This window comes from Triticum urartu, chromosome 3A (assembly GCF_056163025.1).
Source record: "Triticum urartu cultivar PI428250 chromosome 3A, HENAU_Tu73, whole genome shotgun sequence".
NCBI lineage: Eukaryota > Viridiplantae > Streptophyta > Magnoliopsida > Poales > Poaceae > Triticum > Triticum urartu.
In genome coordinates this window covers 207,491,522-207,498,016 of record NC_141875.1, presented here as the reverse complement: position 1 = coordinate 207,498,016, position 6,495 = coordinate 207,491,522, and the positions used below count along the sequence as shown (strand labels likewise).

Sequence of the window (6,495 nt, the reverse complement as noted above, 5' to 3'; positions counted from 1 at the left end):
GTTAGACTTAAACTTGTTTGTCACATGTTTTATGATGCTCTCTTTGTGTTTCAATTGCTATCTTTCATGTTAGTATCATTAAAATTATCAATGCCTAGCTAAAAGACTTTAAAGAAAAGCAATTGTTGGGAGACAACCCAATATTTTACTTTTCTATTTTTGAATAAAAAATCATCTTGCCTCTGGTTAGATGCGTTTTCATGTTTGAATTAGTGTTTGTGCCAAGTAAGACCTTTGGGATGGCTTACGGTGATAGTTAGTTTGATCTTGCTAAAAACTAGAAATTTTTATGACCAGAAAAATAATTATCATTTTTAACAGAGGTGTGATAAAAATACTGATTCATTTTGCAGTTGATTAAGATACAAATTTCTTATGTTGTCCTAATTTTTCAGAATTTTTGGAGTTACATAAGTATTCGAGACTTACATATTACAACAAACTGTTCTGTTTTTGACAGATTCTGTTTTCTATGTGTTGTTTTCTTATTTTGATGAATCTATGGGTAGTATCAGGGGGTATGAACCATGTAGAAGTTGGAATACAGTAGATATTACACCAATATAAATAAATAATGAGTTCACAACAGTACCATAAGTGGTGATTTTATTTTCTTATACTAATGGATCTCATGAGTTTTCTCTTGAGTTTTGTGTTGTGAAGTTTTCAAGTTTTGGGTAAAGATTTGATGGATTATGGAATAAGGAGTGGCAAGAGCCTAAGCTTGGGGATGCCCAAGGCACCCCAAGGTAATATTCGAGGACAACCAAGAGCCTAAGCTTGGGGATGCCCCGAAAGGCATCCCATCTTTCGTCTTCGTCTATCGGTAAATTTACTTGAGGCTATATTTTTATTCACCACATGATATGTGTTTTGCTTGGAGCATCTTGTATGATATGAGTCTTTGCTTTTTAGTTTGCCACAATCATCCTTGTTGTACACACCTTTAGAGAGGGACACGCATGAATCGTGATTTATTAGAATACTCTATGTGCTTCACTTATATCTTTTGAGCTAGGCAATCTTGCTCTGTGCTTCACTTATATCTTTTTGGAGCACAACAGTGGCTTTATTTTATAGAAATTGTTGAACTCTCATGCTGCACTTATATTATTTTGAGAGTCTCTCTAAACAGCATGGTAATTTGCTTTGGTTATGAATTTAGTCCTAATATGATGGGTATCCAAGAGGGATATAATAAAAAAATTCATATAAAGTGCATTGAATACTATGAGAAAGTTTGATTCCTTATGATTGTTTTGAGATATAAAGATGGTGATATTAGAGTCATGCTAGTGAGTAATTATGGATTGTAGAAATACTTGTGTTAAAGTTTGTGATTCCTGTAGCATGCACGTATGGTGAACCGTTATGTAACGAAGTTGGAGCATGATTTATTTATTGATTGTCTTCCTTATGAGTGGCGGTCGGGGATGAGCGAGGGTCTTTTCCTACCAATCTATCCCCCTAGGAGCATGCGCGTATTACTATGTTTCGGTGACTAATAGCCTTCTTCAATAAGTATGTGAGTTCTTTATGACTAATGTTGAGTTCATGGATTATACGCAATCTCACCCTTCCACCATTGCTAGCCTCTCTAGTACCGCGCAACTTTCGCCGGTGCCTTACACCCACCTTTTACCTTTCTAAAAACAGCCACCATACCGACCAATTATGGCATTTCCATAGCCAAGATATATTGCCATGCAACTTCCACCGTTTCGTCTTATTATGACACGCTCCACCATTGTCATATTGCTTTGCATGATCATGTTGTTAACATCGCATTTGTGGCAAAGCCACCATTCATATTTGTTTATACATGTCGCTCTTGAGTCATTGCACATCCGGGTACACCGGTGTGGCACCCCGGCTCAGAGAAAACCGGAACGCCCCGTATTCCAGCCCAGAGATCGAGGAGAAGTCTTCTGGAATATGGCACTGCTTAGCATAGAACAAACTAGCATTCTATTATTACACGAATATGATTACAAGGTCTCCGATATTACAATGAATAACATCGGCACGACGACACTACGCCATCCTCAGTTGCTCTTTGCAAGCAGCAGAACAATTCGAAGCAGTGGAATAACTCTAGCAGCGGAAAAACTATTGGCAACGGATCAACGACGACGGTGGAGGACTCCAATCCGCAGGGACTCTAGCTGGAACGCTTATCCTAGCTCGCGAACACAGGAACAACACCAAACAAGCAAGAAATCCAGGCACGACCTGCAAACTGGCATGACACACCAGGTCAGTACATTGAATGTACTTGCAAGCTCACAATAAACCAGAAGCATTCAAGACAAACATCAGCATGGCAATTACAGGTTAAGCAGGAATTAACATGAGATCATCAGGATAGCATGGCATGAACAACATGAACATAATACTGCCAGAACAATATGAGCATGGCATGAACATATGAATCTGTCGATACTAACATGCAACATGATAACACTACATGCACCAATTAATCTGCTCGGGTTATCTCACAACCATCACACGCAGCAATTACCAACCTCGGACATCACACGATCATCTCAGGATCAAATCAAGCTTGGTATAAAAAATACCGTAGTAATCATTAAATGGCCACAAGGAGCTTGATCTTTATCCATGATTCTCGCACAACATCATGAATATCCAACAACTCGGTATCCTCGATACCATAGTGATCATTCCGGCGATCACAACCATGACCAACACTTGGTCTTAAACGGTGATCATTCCGGCGATCACAACCATGACCAACACTTGGTCTTAAAAGGTGATCATTCCGGTGATCACAACCATGACCAACACTTGGTCTTAAACGGTGATCATTCCGGCGATCACAACCATGACCAACACTTTGTCTCAAACGGTGATCATTCCGGCGATCACAACCATGACCAACACTTGGTCTCAAACGGTGATCATTCCGGAGATCACAACCATGACCAACACTTGGTCTCAAACGGTGATCATTCTGGCGATCACAACCAACTTAACTCCTCATTGAACCGGAGTTGTCATTAATCAAGTTATTATTAATACTGTTCACTCACAGTGGGACCGACATGAACTGGGTTGCTATCGATAGACTTTATATACACTCTGCAGAGGTAGCACACTGTACCCACACCACGGAACCCATGGCCTCGCACTCCCATTCGGGTGGACCAACGACGTTCCGACAAAACCGATCTATTGTCATGACACTCTCCCGGCCACTCCGACCCACTCCCAACTGGGCTAATCCTGGGTGCCCCCGTGTCTACCAAAGACACCCCGACCACCGTCGTGGTCAAAACTCCCTCACGGGGACCGGATCCATAAAAATAAAAGCAACGGGCACACAAGGTTATGTACACCTACCTGATCAGGGTAAGCACGCCCATAACCTTCCCTTGTGGGAGGCACAAGCGAGATGCATGACAATAGACCCAGTTAGGACCTTACCCATACGGTAAGCGTGGTTGCACTGGTCAGTTTGGATCTGGCGGCACCATGATTCAGCCAACAGTTGTTCAAGTTCAATTAAATCTGGTTAAACTTGAATGCAAAATGCTAAGCCATGATAAAATAACATGATGCAATGACAATGCATGAGCATAATATCAACATAAGCACGGGATGCAACATAATTGTCCATCATATCACTATGAAATAATCTCCAACTGAACATGGCATAATGACGAGCATAAATATTACAAGTGCAACACTACTCATAGTATAACATAACATGACCACTAGCATCAACCATAAATAACATGCAAGAACTTATCAATAACATCACTGAGTAATACTTAACCAACTAACAGCAACGAAACAATGCCTATTAACATTACTCGGTAACCGACGTTGGTCATGCACCGAAGAGCATGACCAACCCAACATGTACTACTATCAAGCATGGAAATATGAAAGTAATACTAGCAACTAGCAGGGCATGATAACCAGGTGCATAACAACATAGCAAACAAGTAAGCACAATCCCCCAAGCATTTCCGAAACAATGATAACCATATTTCAAACAAGCAATCATTTAATAAATATTCAAGTTGAAAACCATGGCTACTACATTACTATCATTCAAGTGGGTATTGTGGCTTGCCTGGGGATGAAGAAGGCACCGGGGAGAAGTGCGGTGAAGCCGCAGAAAGATTTGCCGGAAACAGTTCTCTCTCATAGGGGCTGTTTACGTGCAAGGGCAAAAAGGTCATTTTCACAGTATCAAACCATAGTGAAAATGAAACCGACAGAACGGGCTCGACGAGACGAAGAAATGGGCTTTGGAATCACCTCATTTGGAGTTGTGGTTAAAAAGATATGAAGGTTTGAAGTTCAGGGACTTTTCTGCAAAAATATCATCACAAACAAGTCCCTGAGTGGATAAGGCAGTCGCAAAGTTAGAAATACGCTTTCTGTTTAAGAAAACGTGTTCTGGGCTGAAACAGAGAGGAAATGCGCTTTCAGAGTAAGAAAACATATTTTGAGCAAAAGGAGATGGAAATACGCTTTCTGAAAGCGAACACGTACTAGGGGGTTAACGCTTCCACTTGCCACGCGGGCAGAGGCGGGGCCAGGCACGCGGGTCGCTGACGTGCGGGTCCCACGGGCTGTGGGGCCCGTCACTTATCCAGCTGGACCGGGCGGGTCAACGCCCGAGTGGCTGACTGGTGGGGCGCGTGGGAGGTGGGGCCTGCCTAGCTCGTCTCCTTCTTCGTTCTCCTCCAGCGCCCGACGAAGACAGAGGCGAGGCGAGGCCGAGATGCGCCGGCGATGAGCCCCGGCGACTCCGGGCGTCTCCGGCCGAACTGGATGCACCGGTGGCCACGGGATGGAGGGCCGCACCCGCCTGGTGCAGCAGCAGCGCAGGGTAAAAAGCAGGGCGGCCGTGCCCGCGACAACAGGGAGCAGGGGAGGCGGCGGCCGATCTTGGGAACTGCGGCCTGAGGCACTCCGGTGAAGAACAGAGGGGCTGGAGAGGGTCGCCGGAGCATGGGGAAGAAGTGGGTGAGGATAGGGAGTGGAGGGTGGCTCGGGTCGGCCGAATTTGAGCGGAGCACCGAGGCGAAGCTTCGGCCATGGGAGGGCAACGAGAGCTCCTCGAGCTCGGGGAAGTGGCTAGGCAAGACTAGAGGAGGGTTGTGAGGCGGGTGGTGAGCTTGGAGGCGCTCGGGGTGGGCTTATATAGCCGCGGGGCGAGGTGCCGCGCTGCCGTCACCGCGGACGCATGTCCGGCGCTGCGGACGCGTGCCCTTGCTCACGAGCTCGGAGGTAGACGATGTAGGAGGAGCAGTGGAGGCTCTCACGGGGCAGAAGAGGCCAAGGGGGCGCAGGGAGGAAGAAGACGGCGAAGAACCAAGCCAAAACACCACTGTACGTCCGTGGGCACGCGGCGGTTTGCGTCGGTGAGGATGCTGCCGAAGGGGGAGCGGGGTCCAGGTGATCGGCGACGATGAGAGGAAGAAAAAGGACATGCTCACACGCACGAAGCCAACGAGAGGGGAAGGGGCCCAAGCACAAACGACGTTCTGGCCGCGCACACTGCATGCCAAAGCGGTGGTCACCGCGCGCACTGGTGCACACCGTGCCACAAGCGATGCCAAATGATGTCTGCGGTGGAGTCCTTCCTGGGGAGGTTGCACCTGTGGTGGTAGTTTGGTTAAAATCGCTCTGGTTAAAGGTAATCAAGCTCTGAAGTTTACTGCAGTAAACTTGATCAAGCATTGCTGATCCACAGAGACTTGATTGAGGTCAATTGAGTTGTCTGGTAGATTGAGGTAAAGAAGGACTTACATCCTGGTAATTTTGAGAAGAATTGGACCACTAATTAATATAATTGCTTTACAACTAAGTAATCTGGTCCAGAATGAAGATCATGATGATGCTCTCAAATGGAGGAGCCACTTGAGATGAACTTTGGCAAGGAAGGCTTATTTGGCGATATGAAGATGCTGCAAAAGATTTCATACCAATTGGATAAACCAAAATGGTACTTCCTTCACAAACATTTCCACTGACTAGAAACTTGCAAAAAATTTAGAGGGCAAATGGCTAGATGAAACATGCCCAAAATGGGTGGAGGTAAGTTATATGGGTAACAGAAGGCCTAGAAAAATTGGCAGCCATAATGGAGCAAGATAAAATATACTTGCTTCACAATCTGAAATTTTGGACAGAATCAAAGAATTGAAGATGAGCTCATATGGATGCATGACATGAGCTCTACTTCTGAGGAGAGTGATGATTTGGTTATATGAAGGGCCGTGCAAAATTTCAACTCATTTGGATATGCCTAGCTTGTACTTCCTTCACAACCAGTTCCCTAGACAGAAACTTTGGAAAATCATAATTAAATAATTACTAGGCAAATGAGGTTGCACTTTGGCATGTGGCAATGATATGGACAAGAAAAGGTGTCCAAGGAGTTTGAGGTCAATTGGGAAAAGGAAAATAGCACATGCTTTGCATTCTGCCATTCAGGACAGAATAGGAAATGAA

The 6,495-nt window shown here is 44.9% G+C and overlaps 1 long non-coding RNA gene across 1 annotated transcript; it reads right to left on the bottom strand.

The window, feature by feature from the left end:
- Nucleotides 1-1,768: 1,768 nt before the first annotated feature.
- LOC147979220 (uncharacterized) lies at nt 1,769-5,351 on the bottom strand. The gene is made up of 3 exons (XR_015599692.1): nt 4,528-5,351; nt 4,291-4,436; nt 1,769-4,182 (listed from the first exon to the last, which is right to left on the bottom strand). It is a non-coding gene; the product is annotated as an uncharacterized LOC147979220 (long non-coding RNA).
- Between the last annotated feature and the right edge of the window lie 1,144 nt (nt 5,352-6,495).